The sequence below is a fragment of the Sycon ciliatum genome, chromosome 9 (genome assembly GCF_964019385.1).
Source record: "Sycon ciliatum chromosome 9, ocSycCili1.1, whole genome shotgun sequence".
Lineage (NCBI taxonomy): Eukaryota > Metazoa > Porifera > Calcarea > Leucosolenida > Sycettidae > Sycon > Sycon ciliatum.
In genome coordinates this window covers 20,119,965-20,131,985 of record NC_088651.1, presented here as the reverse complement: position 1 = coordinate 20,131,985, position 12,021 = coordinate 20,119,965, and the positions used below count along the sequence as shown (strand labels likewise).

General features: G+C 43.2%; 1 long non-coding RNA gene across 1 annotated transcript; it reads left to right on the top strand.

Moving 5' to 3' along the window:
- Positions 1–10,241: 10,241 nt before the first annotated feature.
- Positions 10,242–11,728, top strand: LOC135825160 (uncharacterized). The gene is made up of 2 exons (XR_010555027.1): positions 10,242–10,853; positions 11,030–11,728. It is a non-coding gene; the product is annotated as an uncharacterized LOC135825160 (long non-coding RNA).
- The last annotated feature ends 293 nt before the right edge of the window (positions 11,729–12,021 follow it).

The window sequence follows — 12,021 nt, the reverse complement described above, 5'->3', positions numbered from 1 at the left end:
GCTGATCCGCGGAAGCAGCCACAGAACTTCAAGCACTGAGCGCGCGAAGCTTGCGAATCGTGTAGCCACCACCACGTGCTGAGCACGCGAAGCGTGCGAACAGTGTAGGCTATAGGTGGTAGCAGACACGATCAGTACGAGTAGCAGTAGCAGCCGTGCGCAGAAGCACTGAGCACGCGAAGCGTGCGAATCATGTAGCCACCTAGCCTATAGCCATAGCCCATAGGTAGCACTAGCAGCCGCACGTGCGCTGCGGACCACGTGAACCGTTCTCTGCAAATAGAAACATCTGCAACAAAAGGAAACAAAAGATCTGCACTGACTGCACTCTGCATCTGATCTGCAGTGAAGAGCGCATCGCACTTTTGTTCGTAAGTTTATGAATTTTTTGAGCCGCTTCATCCGCCACCAGGTGGTGGACAACCCTGACCAGCCTCCCGAAGGCGTAACAGACGTCCCTCCTTCTCCTTCCAACGATGAAGAACCTCCCTCACCAGGACTTCAGCGGTCTGGCCACCACCACGTGCTGAGCACGTGTGCTGTTCACGTACTTGCTTCACCCGCATGCCACATTCGGCCAGGCAACGCTGGCCGGTGGTGCTGCTAGTTATGTACACGTAGCTCTTGAAGTGCATGGCTTGAACCAGGCTACAGCATTGCCGTGCCTAGGGTCCAAGTCTAGTCCGCGATCGATGTACTTCAGTACTACTACTACTACTACTACTACTACTACTACTACTACTACTACTACTACTACTACTACTACTACTACTACTACTACTACTACTACTAGTACTACTACTACTACTACTACTACTACTACTACTACTACTACTACTAGTACACTAGTATCGCCCCTGTACCCAGTCCTCGTTCAGTTCGGTTCTGGCTGTGTTAGAAAATAATCCAGGTCTTCAGTTTCTTCGTTCTGCAATACGAGAATCCTTGTATTACGCTCTGTACAGTACGGTGAGTACAGTTATGCTCTGTTAGTCAAGGCAGGATCTTGTTTAGAGCCATAAAAGAGATCAATCAATATACATGTACATTGTCTACTCCTGGGTGAAATCCTCAGTCGCGGCGATCCTCTCGCACTGAATATTCTACTGTCTACATATCTTTTCGCCTCTCTGTTCGCATCGTTTTCTGCAGGTATCGACGTGTTTCACTATGCTGCGAGTATACCAACCAAGACGGCAATTCGTGGCGTTCTATTGGCGGTTGCTTGCCTGGATGATGTTTATTGCTGCAGACTTGGTTATACTTCATCAATGGTATTCACTGTGTTTCAATGTTGACTTTGCGATCAACCAATCTCGAATTTACCAGTTCAAATTTTTCACGTGGACAATAATTTCAGTTCAAATAATTTTTTTATTGCTGGACATTTTCCTATCCATATACGAGTCTTTACACGGTGAAGTGTTAACCGTATCCGTATACAGGAAATTGAAAGCCAATGTTTCAACGACGAAATCGACGGAAACCAAGAAGCCTGCCAAATCCTTGGTGTTGTGCGTCTAACAACTTGGAACGTCAAGCAAGAAGACTGGCTACCGAAAGAAACATCCCTTCAAGGGCTTTACCACCCGCGAAAAGGTCTGATAAGTTACCCAGTTTCAGCCGTTGGTGATGCACCAAAGAACGACAGAGGAGGGTTTATTGGATATATGTACAATACATCTTACCTTGTACAGAATGGAACTTTGAAACTGCCTTCATTCTGATTATGTTGCGCAACAAAACGGTGCAACAATTCTCATCATTTCTTTCGGAAACATTTCAATCATGCCTTCTACTAGCACACGACTGTACTCAAATAAAGGCATTTTCAATGACGGTCCTTCTTGTGAGTTGGAAGAGGTACAGGTTGGACAGAATGCATGCAAGGTTAACACTGGTTCTCTAGTGCAACTCATAGTCTAATCCTATCTGATCGGGTGTAATGACTAGTTTTACACCCCGAAAAATGAGTAAAAGAAAGCTCAAAAAGTAGATGCAAGGGATGTTTTCGCAGAGGAAGTACCTCTGACCCCGTAATAGACAGCTGGCTTCATACTTGGTATACAATCATGTACATGTAGTTGCCTGATAATCAGAGTAATACGTGAAACTCAGAGTTGCGACACAGCTTCTAATCTCTTTTGTCTAAATGTACAAGGACATGTACCTTGGATATGTCTTCTTGGAGGTTTCTAGAGATCTTGGTGAAGAGAAATAAATTTAAAGAGTCGGCGTGGAGAAAGCAATTTTATTATTGCAATTAGGAGTATAATAGATGCAGACATGGCTAGACAACAACGAGTTTATGGAATATTTAAGGATTTTTATGTAAATGGAAATCGAAGTTATGTTAAGCAGTTGAAGGTTCTGGAAACTGTATGTATTCGTGTGCACAATCCTGTTCTTCGTAAACAAAAGAAGTATGTGGTCGCGCTAAAGTTGTTCTCGTAGCTGGTTATCAGATGTAAATGTTGTGTCATGTTGCACTGTATCACCTCATGCTTTGTGCCTGCACATTAGTTATATGTTAGCACTATGTTTGACACCTATTATGTAATGCTGCAGCACTTCCTTTTTTGTTCACACTTTTAATTATGCTGTTATAAAAATTTAATGTTCTATTTTTGTACACAGTACCCTCAGTTCCGATACTATTCACTGATGAGCGGAACACGAAAATCGATTTTGAATAACATAAAATCCTTAAATATTCCATGAACTCGTTGTTGTCTGGGCATGTCTGCATCTATTATACTCCTAATTGCACTAATAGAATTAAATTTGATTGTCGTATGGTAAACTTAGCCTTGGGGGTCGGAGGCCCTAGTTATGTAGGCCAACACACATGTACATGTAATTAAATTTTGCCATAGATGTCGATTGTCGATTATCTTGACAGTATCATTCTTTTAGCATTTACAAACACACACACACACACACACACACACACACACACACACACATACACACACACACACACACACACACATACACACACACACACACACATACATACACACACACACACACACACTCACATTTACCCACGCCCGTGCACCATACACTAACTTCACCCTCTCATAGTCTCTCATCATCAATATTTCTCACCTCTTCATCATTTTTTTTCTCTTCACCCATCCCTGCTATTAGTTCCCACTTTATTTAGTCTTTCACACTTCACCTTCCTTCTTTCATATAGTGCATTTCGTACTCTTCCACGTATATATAAAATAATAATTATTATAATTAAAAAATAATTGTTATTTGAAACTCGCGTATTGAGCCAATAATAAAAGTAGAAAGGAAAAGGACATATGGAAACGAGTTAAGAGTAACTCTCCACCACTGTAACTAGATATTATATACAGTCAGAAAGTGCAACAACTAGGCACAAAACTGACAGAGTACTGAGACATTCGACGTGCTGACACCTAGCTTCAACACATCTCCGACAGCCTTCCAACTTGGAAGGTTCAAGGTTATGGAAAGACCAAAGAGTACCAGCACGTCGAATGTCTCAGTACTCTGTCAGTTTTGTGCCTAGTTGTTGCACTTTCTGACTGTATATAGTATCTAGTTACAGTGGTGGAGAGTTACTCTTAACTCGTTCCATATGTCCTTTTCCTTTCTACTTTTATAATTGTTATTGTTAAAAAAAGAGAGAAGACCAAAAGTTTACAAGCTATCCGTTTTGTACATCAATAACGGTTATTAGCAGAATACTATACAGAAAATGTGCAACAAATTAGTACAAAACTGACTGATCAGATCATGACATTTAACGACCTGATGCTTAGCTGCATCACGTCTGTAATGCGCAAACCAGCACGCCGCGTGATACTACTTGTTATTGCCGTTTATAGTCCATCACAACTAACTTCCATTCCACATCCACATGCAGTATAGTACGAGGAGATAGTGCCGTCCGGTCTGTCTTGCTTTGTACACAGATTACACAAAACACTTCGGCGAATGTCCTTGATCCTGTTCATTCCCTTTCATTTCCCTGCAAATTGTCCCAGAGGATCCATCAGAGTCTGACGGCGAACTACATGCAATCTGATGACCATGAAAGCAACATTCCCACAACATCTTCATCTGATGCATCTTCAAGTGTAGTGACCATTGGCAGGGGTGGATCTGTTCTGTCATATTATGGTGTAACTTTGTGTCACAACAATGGCAACTGAGCACCTGTGAATTCATAATGACTGCATTGAAGTTTCCGACCTTCCAGAAACGGGCAAGTATTCCAGGTAAATCCAGATGAGGGATTGTCAGAAGCAGGTGCAGGAGTGGTTGAGATCCAGAAATCATTATGTTTCGAAGAAGAGGAATCACAACTATGCAACCTGGAGATGGTTCACCGCATTTTCGCAAGGATGGTGCTGTGTAGGTTATCTTATACAACTACTGGACGCGCTAATGAGGCTCTTGAAACAAACCTCTTCGTCTCTTCAACTTAAGCCTAAACGGGCAGGCAGCCGCGGGGATGTCTTCTCCCGCTTTATTGGCTGCGAATGCTGCGAAATTCGATCACTGAGTAATAACTCATAACTGCATCATAACTTGTCATAAGTACTGGTCCAGAAACTCTCGGAGAAGAAAGGGTTGTAATAGGAACCATTCTGGTAAATCGAAGTGAACTACCATCTAAATTCATTGTTTTTCAAGGCTGCATTGTAGAATGCAAATGAGGTAGACGTTGAAGGTAGAGGCAGTGTTAATAATCAATGGTATATCGAATGGAGGCCACTGCGAGCAAGATACTTTTCATGATTAGAGTAGGAAGCCCTCATCGTGTACTTCTAGGAAAAGACGAGATATGTGCTTGACCGTTTCGATCGAATGTGGTGCATCTACTCAACAAAAACTATTCCAAAATATGTCCCCTGCAAGCCACTTACATAATTGAATAGATGTGACAGGCATCAATAACGTCACAATATTCAAGAACTTTACTAGCATACGGATATCCAAGGATAAAGTTCTTTCCCGCGCTGGTCAATAAGCTCGTAGATCATGGCACTTGGTTGCCAAGTGACAGAAGAAAAGGGTACACCTCTTTGAAAGAGGTTAAAACACAGTCATTGCAAGCCCAATCTTGCACCCAGGCCTAGCAGCATACGCGACTGTCAAACGGGCGCATTGTGATTCGATTACACAATGTACTGGCAGACATAGTTTTGTCGTGGTTTGAACTGAGAGCATGCTTATATTTATGTGGAGCGGTACTGCCCTGTAGAGGAGGGGAGACGGGAAAGAGAATTTGCCTGAACGTGAGTGGAATACCCGTATGTACGTATAGTTCTGCTCTGAAGAATCCGATCCAGTGGGCCAGGTTTGAGTCCTGCACCAGTGAACATTCTCGAGTGATCGCTTGTCTGGGTCTGCACCGGCCTGGCTGGCCATTGACTCACGTAAGTAATAATTATTCTTAGTAACTTGACGGAGTAAGAAGTCACTATTGTATAAAGTATCTCAATCTCAGGCTCCTCTGGTTTTCCGAGCTTTGTGTGTGATTTCTCCGGCATTATAATTACGTGTGCACTGTGTCGGTGAGTACCTTTAGGGTCCCTAAAATCCCTTTCGAGGAACACCACAGCGAAGCACGTCACAGGATCCTCGACAAACCATGGGGTATGCACATGGCTACTGATCACCAGCAGCACGGAACCTTCAAGAGTATACATGTACATGTACATGTGATGAGGCTGTATTTTCCTATACTGACTTGGAAGAAAGTCAAAATTATATTTAGCACGACAAATCAAAGCATGTGTTCGATCTCTAAAATGGAGTCCAACTACGAGCAATCAATACAGCCCTAAGAACTGAGATACGCGGGGGTATTGGACTGCTTAGGTATGGCGATAATCAATGGGACTCAATACTAAGAAGTGAAAATCGTATTTCATTGAGCATTACCATGCTCACTGTCGTACTCACGCCACTTGTACTTGAGAAGCACGCCATTTTACACGTAATCCAGGACCAAGCCAACTACACCTACAGTCATGTACGTTGCTACTTATCCAACTATTAACCTTAAAAGGCAATAATTTTAGTACACAGTCTAAACATCCATACAGGAACATCCAGGCTCTCCACTGTGAACGATCTCGTCCCAAGTTGAAGAGGGTGAGAAGACATTAATCAAGAACCTACTGTATCCAGCTGCTCTTCTCCAGCGGTCTGCAGATGCATTCTACATGTACACCTACATGTACAGTGTAGTTCTTGAAGTGCATGGCTTGAACCAGGCTACAGCATTGGCATTGCCGTGCCCATGCAGAGTCCAAGTCTAGTCCGCGATCGATGTACTTCAGTACTACTACTACAACTAGTACTAGTATCGCCCCTGTACCCAGTCCTCGTTCAGTTCAGTTCTTGTTGTTGTGTTAGAAAATTGAGGTCTTCAGTTCCATCGTTCTGCAATACGAGAATCCTTGTATTACGCTCTGTACAGTACGGTGAGTACAGTTATGCTCTGTTAGTTCAAGTCAGGATCTTTCTTTGAGTCAGAAAGAGAACAATCAATATACGTTGCCTGCTCCGGGGTGAAATCCTAGGTCGCGGCGATCCTCTTGCATTGAATATTCCACTGTCTAAATCTCTTTTCGCCTTGTTGTTCGCGTCGTTTTCTGTAGGTATCGACGTGTTTCACTATGCTGCCAATAACCAAACCAATATGGCAAAGGGTGGAGTTGTATATGCTGTTGTTTGCCTGGGTGACGTGTATTGCTGCAGACTGGTGTCTACTTCATCAGTGGTATTTCCTGTGGTTCAATGTTGACTGGGTGATTAACCAAACTCGAATTTACCAGTTCCACTTAATCCTATGCCTATGGCTAACAGTTCCACTTCAAATAGGTTTAACCGTGTTAACCGTATCCGTATATAGGAATTTGAAAGCCAATGTTTCAACGACGAAATCGACGGAAAGCAAGTAGCCTGCCAAATCCTTGGTATTGTGCGTCTAACAACTTGGAACGTCAAGCAAGAAGACTGGCTACCGAAAGAAACATCCCTTCAAGGGCTTTACCACCCGCGAGAAGGTCTGATAAGTTGCCCAGTTTCAGCCGTTGGTGATGCACCAAAGACTGACAGAGGAGGGTTTGTTGTAGAGATGTACAACACGTCTTGCCGTGTACAGAATGGAACTTTGAAACTGCCTTCATTCTAAATAATTATGTTCAGCAACAAAAAGGTGCAACAATTCTCATCATTTCTTTTGGAAACATTTCAATCATGCCTTCTACTAGCACACGACTGTACTCAAATAAAGGCATTTTCAATAACGGTCCTTCTTGTGAGTTGGATGAGGTACAGGTTGGACAGAATGCATGCAAGGTTAACACTGGTTCTCTAGTGCAACTCAAAGTCTAATCCTATATGATCGGGTGTAATGACTAGTTTTACACCCCGAAAAATCAGTAAAAGAAAGCTGAAAAAGTAGATGCAAGGGATGTTTTCGCAGAGGAAGTACAGTACGTCCGACCCCGTACTAGACTGCTGGCTTCATACTTGGTATACAATCATGTAGTTGCCTGATAAGTACTGGTCCAGAAACTCTCGGAGAAGAAAGGGTTGTAATAGGAACCATTCTGGTAAATCGAAGTGAACTACCATCTAAATTCATTGTTTTTCAAGGCTGCATTGTAGAATGCAAATGAGGTAGACGTAGAAGGTAGAGGCAGTGTTAATAATCAATGGTATATCGAATGGAGGCCACTGCGAGCAAGATCCTTTTCATGATTAGAGTAAGAAGCCCTCATCGTGTACTTCTAGGAAAAGACGAGATATGTCCTTGACCGTTTCGATCGAATGTGGTGCATCTACTTCGTTCGAACTTGACTTGTAATTACCGGTACAAATACTTCCTTTCGACTGTTTTCTCATTTTCGCAAGTGAAGCTTTATCGAGCCACACTTTTTATTCTATCGCCATCATAATATTGGGCATCAATGCCCGTTTGGTTTGCGATGTAAAATAAAACTTCAAACAAACAAACTCAACAAAAACTATTCCAAAATATGTCCCCTGCAAGCCAGTTACACAATTGAATAGATGTGACAGGCATCAATAACGTCACAATATTCAAGAACTTTACTAGCACATGGATGTCCAAGGAGAAAGTTCTTACCCGCACTTGTCAATAAGCTCGTAGATCATGGCACTTGGTTGCCAAGTGACAGCCAATGAAAAGAAAAGGGTACACCTCTTTGAAAGAGGCTAAAACACAGTCATAACAAGCCCAATCTTGCACCCAGGCCTAGCAGCATATGCGACTGCCTGGTGAAAAAGTATGCATTCCATGGTTGTACTTGTTACTGTGTGTTATTCATCGTGACGGTCGAGGAAGAACGTTAAACCAAAGCACACATTCCCAAAAGCAGTTCCTCATATGCCAAGTGACGTTTACACATTGCTTGTTATTGTAATTCTGTGATTATAAGAAATTCCTATGCGAGTAATTTAAGTTTTGCCAGTATTTGAGATCAATCTTCGCAATTGCCGATACGCGTACACAGTTCTTTGGTTGCCTATAGCTAAAAAATGTTTTTCTGGGCAAAGCGTAATGTGTTGTCTACATCATAGATGCCACTAGTGATAGCCTACACTGACAACAGAACTATAATATTGGTCATGGACATGGAAATGTATGCAGGTGTCAAATGACACCCTTTGGCTGTCCTAGGAGTACTGAACGTGGTGGCCGTCCTAGGGTTAAACCAGGCCCGAACGTACCTTGCCAGAGTGCTCAAACTGACAAGTCAATGAGCTCTGCATAACGCAAACAGCAAACGCACTACCCCACGCAAGAGTGCTCAACTGCTACAAGAGCAGGAGCAAAATACTCAATCTGCGGACAGAACTGTTTCGTCCTTTGTGGACTCGTCAACGCAGCACAGAGGAAATGACGCCGAACCCTTTAGCAATGATAAGTAAATTTTCCAAAAGCCAGATTTATACCCGGTCCGAACGTACCTTGCCAGAGTACTCAAACTGACAGGTCAGTGAGCTCTGCATACCGTAAACAGCAAAGGCACTACCCCACGCAAGTACATGACTGTACAGCTGTACATGTACTTGGTATTATTGACTTCTAAGAGTAAGAGGTTTCTTAGGACCTTGAAGAAGAGAATGTGAACGGCCTCAGTTACATTTACCGGTATCCTTTGTTCGAGGTCCGAGTTGTACAGCCTAACATACACATACAAGTAATTCGTTTCTGGTATTGGAATCGATTGTCTTCACTGCGTTTGGGCACAATGACATCCATATTTTCGTTTGTACGTCATTTGACGTTCGCTTGTGTCCACTTGTTCGAGTGTTATCAAGTACTAAGTCTTGTAAACACTTACTAGTACTACTCGTTAACTCAAATCAATGATCCTTTACGTGGCATGGATTCAGTGTTGTTTTGTGGCCCAAGCTCACGGTGTCCGGGACTAACCGACATAAATAACAGGCGCACATATTCCACTCGACTTGCGAACGAAACGGGAGAACGTCAAACGGGCGCATTGTGATTCAATTATACAATGTACTGGCAGACACGGTTTCGTCGTGGTTTGAACTGAGAGCATGCTTATTATTTTTGTGGAGCGGTGCTGCCCTGTAGAGGAGGGGAGACGGGAAAGAGAATTTGCCGGAACGTGAGTGGAATACCCGTATGTACGTATAGTTCTGCTCTGAAGAATCCGATCCAGTGGGCCAGGTTTCCGGCCTGCACCAGTGAACATTCTCGAGTGGTCGCTTTTCTGGGCCTGCACTGGGCTGGCTGGCCATTGACTCGCGTAAGTAATTAGTTACTTGACGGAGTAAGAAGTCACTATTGTGAAAAGTATCTCAATGTCAGGCTCTTTAGGTTTTCCAAGCTTTGTGTGTGATTCCTCCGGCATTATAATTACGTGTGCACTGTGTCGGTGAGTACCTTTAGGGTCTCAAAAATCCCTTTCGAGGAACACCACAGCGAAGCACGTCACAGCATCCTCGCCAAACCATGGGGTATCCACATGGCTACTGATCACCAGCAGCACGGAACCTTCAAGAGTATACATGTACATATACATGTACATGTACATGAGATGAGGCTGTTTTTTCCTATACTGACTTGGAAGAAAGTCAAATTTATCTTTAGGACGACAAATCAAAGCATGTGTTCGATCTCCAAAATGGAGTCCAAATACGAGCAATCAATACAGCCCTAAGAAATGAGATACGCGGGCGTATTGGACTGCTTAGGTATGGCGATAATCAATGGGACTCAATACTAAGAAGTGAAAATCGTATTTCATTGAGCATTACCATGCTCACTGTCGTACTCACGCCACTTGTACTTGAGAAGCACGCCAGTTTACACGTCATTCAGGACCAAGCCAACTACACGTTCAGTCATGTACGATGCTACTTATCTAACTATTTACCTTAAAAGGCAATAATTTTAGTACACAGTGTAAACATCCATACAGGAACATCCAGGCTCTCCACTGTGAACGATCTCGAACCCAGTTTGAAGTGAGTGAGAAGACATGAATCAAAAACCTACTGTATCCAGCTGGTCTTCTCCAGCGGTCTGCAGATGCATTCTACATGTACACGTAGTTCTTGAAGTGAATGGCTTGAACCAGGCTACAGCATTGTCGAATGTCGTGCCCAGGGTCCAAGTCTAGTCCGCGGTCGAGGTACTACCGGTAGTACTTCAGTACTACTACTACTAGTAGTATCGCCCCTGTACCCAGTCCTCGTTCAGTTCTGTTCTGGCTGTGTTAGAAAATATTTCAGGTCTTCAGTTTCTTCGTTCTGCAATACCAGAATCCTCGTATTACGCTCTGTACCGTACGGTGAGTACAGTCATTCTCTGTTAGTCAAGGCAGAATCTTTTTAGAGTCAGAAAAAAGATCAATCAATAGACATTGTCTACTCCTGGGCGAAATCCTCAGTCGCGGCGATCCTCTCGCACTGATTATTCTACTGTCTACATCTCTTTTCGCTTCACTGTTCGTGTCGTTTTCTGTAGGTATCGACGTGTTTCACTATGCTGCGAATATACCGACCAGGAAGGCAAAGCGTGGAGTTGTATTGGCGGTCGCTTGCCTGGATGTCCTTTATTGCTGCAGACTTGGTTCTACTTCTTCAGTGGTATTTCCTGTGGTTCAATGTCGACTGGACGATTAACGAATCTCGAATTCGCAAGTTCCAATTTGCAACGTGGACAGTAGTTTCTGTTCAAATAATTTTATTATTGCTGCAAATGCTCCGATCCATAATCGAGTCTTTACTAGATGAAGTGATAACCGTTTCCGTATACAGGAAGTTCAAAGCCAATGTTTCAACGACGAAATCGACGGAAGGCAAGAGGCCTGCCGAATCCTTCGTGTTGCGCGTCTAACAACTTGGAACGTCAAGCAAGAAGACTGGCTACCGAAAGAAACATCCCTTCAAGGGCTTTACCACCCGCGAGAAGGTCTGATAAGTTGCCCAGTTTCAGCCGTTGGTGATGCACCAAAGACCGACAGAGGAGGGTTTGTTGTAGAGATGTACAATACGTCTTGCCGTGTACAGAATGGAACGTTGAAACTGCCTTCATTCTAAATAATTATGTTCAGCCACAAAAAGGTGCAACAATTCTCATCATTTCTTTTGGAAACATTTCAATCATGCCATCTACTACTACACGACTGTACACAAAATAATAAACCGGGTATTTTCAATACCAGTCCTTCTTGTGCAAAGATGTTTTTGCCGTGTGAGTAGGATGAGGTACAGGTTGGCCAGAATGCATGCAAGGTTAACACTGGTTCTCTAGTGCAATTCATAGTCTAATCCTATCTGATCGGGTGTAATGACTAGTTTTACACCCCGAAAAATCAGTAAAAGAAAGCTGAGAAAGTAGATGCAAGGGATGTTTTCGCAGAGGAAGTACAGTACCTCCGACCCCGTACTAGACTGCTGTCTTCATACTTGGTATACAATCATGTACTGGCGCAGTTCGAAGTAGTGGTTGCGACC